At 43.4% G+C, this 2,847-nt stretch overlaps 1 pseudogene; it reads right to left on the bottom strand.

Annotated features, from left to right (window-relative positions):
- Positions 1–234: 234 nt before the first annotated feature.
- LOC112413560 (BUB3-interacting and GLEBS motif-containing protein ZNF207 pseudogene) lies at positions 235–1,506 on the bottom strand (annotated as a pseudogene).
- Positions 1,507–2,847: the final 1,341 nt, after the last annotated feature.

The raw sequence follows: 2,847 nt of genomic DNA, 5'->3' as shown, positions 1-2,847 counted from the left end.
GTTGCAGGTTTTTCCCTTTTATTTTTATAAATTGCAACTTCAGGAAAAGTTCCTGCTTTATTATTCCAAATAAATTTTCGCATGTAAAATAAATGTCCAATAGTTCCTGGTATGTGGGACGATAATGTTTGTTAAAGTCACAATGAAGCCTTATTGACAGAAGCTTGACTATATAAACAGCACAAGTTGAGAAAAGGTTTAATCTCCAAACCTATTAGACTGGATGAAGTAAGATCAGTAACGGCCACCTTGCAACATTACAGGAGGTCTCATTCCTATCGGAGGTTGAGGAGGCCCACCTTGGTAAGGGGGCACCATTGGCAGTCCCTGCCCATACGGTGGCATAGCACCAGGAAGATAACCTGGCATGCCTTGATGATGACCACCATACTGACCATGAGGTGGCATTGGGGGTCTCATTCATTGTTGCTGTGGGATGCCTGGCTGTGGTGGCCTCATACCTCCAATTGGTCCAACGGGTGGATTACCAATGGGAGCCTCTCCTGGTCGAGGAAGATTACGTTGATATTTAGGTAACTGTGCTCTTCTCTCTTCCAGCAATATATCCTCATCTGGATGGATCAACTTACTGGTTGCACTGGTCGTCATAAGTGTAGCAGGCTTACTTGTTATTGAAGCTGCTGGTTTAGCTGCAGTGCTATTTGTTGTACTAGTGGTTGAAGCTGTAGACTGTGTATATGCAGGGAATGTAGGCTTTGGGGGTTCTGTAGTTGTTGCAGGGGTACTATTTAAGGGCTTGAAATCTGTACCAACAGGTCCTTGGACAGCTGCCTGAGCCTGTCTCACACTGGGGAAAAGAGGCTTAGTAACTGGAGGCTGTGGAGCTGGAACTGTTGCTGTTGGTGTAGGTGGTCTGTAAAGAATATCTGGCGCTGAAACAGCCTGTGCTTGAGTCATTGGAGGAATTCCAGGACATGGAACAGGAGGGGGCGTACCTGGTGGCATACCAGACATCAGAGGTGGTATTCCCGGTCCAGGTGGCATCATTCCACCCATTGGCATCATTCCAGGTGGCATTCCTGGTGCTCCTGGAGCTAGTGTTAGTCCTGGTTGTGCCGTTGGGGGGATATAACCTTGTTGAGGTTGAACAGGCTGTGGTTGAAATGAAGTTGAAGCTGCAGAGTCCTCATCATAGTCATCATAATCCTCTGGTTGCTTCTTTTTTTGACTCTCTGCTTGTGTTTTCTGTTCAAGAAGTCATCTTCTTTCATCCATGTCTGTTTTTGGAATACTTTCCATACCATATATTTCGAACTCTATGTCTGTTCTCCCAGGTATTGCATTTGGTACCGCATCTATTGTCTCTTTATGCACCTGCATGCAATGAATAGCTAAGCCAGGTCCTGTATACAGTTTCTTATGACATATATGACATTTAAAATGCTTTGCTTTTTGGTGCTGTATAAGGATCTTCTCATCATCAAAATCTCTATTACAATACCAGCACCATGGCTTCAGCTCCTGCTTGTTCTTGTGACCCATAACTAAGCTCTACCAACAAAAAAAAAAGGGAGGAGAAAACAAGCAGGAGAAACTAGCTGAAGAGTCGCTCACTCTTCCGACCCAACCGCCACCACCATGTCCCACAGGAAAACCAGGTTTTTCCCTTTTAGCACTTTCAATAATGATGCCTGTCCCTACCAGCCTGCAAAGTTTCTGCAGAAAAATCAGCTTATAGCTTTATGGTGGTTCCTTTATATATGACTCTTTGTTTTTCTCTTGCTGCCTTTAAATTTTCTGTATCTTTAACTTTTGTTATTTTAAGTACGATATGCCTTTGTGTGGATCTGTTTGGACTCATCTTGTTTGGGATCCTCTGTGCTTCCTGGATTGCATAGCTGTTTTCTTCTAAAGTTTTGTGAAATTTTCAGCCATATTTTCATCAAAAATATTTTCATCAAAAATATTTTCAATCCCCTTCTCTCTCTCTTCACCTTCTGGGACCCCTATAATGTAAATGTTGGTATACTTGTTGTTGTTCCAAAGATCTCTTAAATTGATCTCATTAAAAAAAAAATTCCTTTTGCTGTTCTGATTGGATGATTTCCATTCTATCTTCTGGATCACTTATGCATTAATCTGTATCACCTCTGGTATTAATCCTTTCTCGTGTATTTTTTATTTCAGTTATTGTATTCTTCAATTCTGACGGATTAAAATTCCACTGTGTTCCTCTATTCTTTTTGCTAATTTAGTTAGCATTCTTTTTACTAATGCTTTGTATTCTTTATCTGATACATTATTTCTCATTATTTGTTTTTTCAGGGGTTCTTCTCTCGCTTTTTCAAATGAGACCAGTTTCTCTTTCTTCTCATTTTGTTCAACTTTTTTGTCTCTATAAAATTTGGTGAAACAGTTCCCTGTTTGAGATCTTGAGGGTGTGCCCTTATGTGGGAGCCTCCCTGTACAGTCTGTGTGTGTCGTGTGGCTTTGGTGGGAGAGTTGGATTTGATGTGAACGTAAGCCATGTCTTTGCTGTTTTGCTGGCAGCTATCATCTTGGTGGGAGGTGAGGTTGGAGAAGGGGGGATCCAGGGCTTGAACTAGATGCCAGCTGGGGCTTCCTCTCCTCTGCTCAGTGGCCATCATCACCCTATCGGGGGCAGGGGCCCATCCCTCGTTGCTGGAGCAGAAGCCCTGAATAACAGGTCTAAACTTTCTCTGTTCTCTTTAAGTGTGTGATCTCCCCCCTCCTAGCACCAGCAAACTTGCCCCATAGGGGAGAAGTGCTGGGGCAAGTGGGGCCCAGGGAAGCACTTGGTATGTGTTGGGGCATGGGCTGTGGTGCTCCGACCACATACAGAAGTCTGAGCTGCATGTGATGCAC

This window comes from Neophocaena asiaeorientalis, unplaced genomic scaffold (genome assembly GCF_003031525.2).
Source record: "Neophocaena asiaeorientalis asiaeorientalis breed wild unplaced genomic scaffold, Neophocaena_asiaeorientalis_V1.1 scaffold31, whole genome shotgun sequence".
NCBI classification, from domain to species: domain Eukaryota; kingdom Metazoa; phylum Chordata; class Mammalia; order Artiodactyla; family Phocoenidae; genus Neophocaena; species Neophocaena asiaeorientalis.
This window is presented reverse-complemented; position numbering and strand designations above follow the sequence as displayed.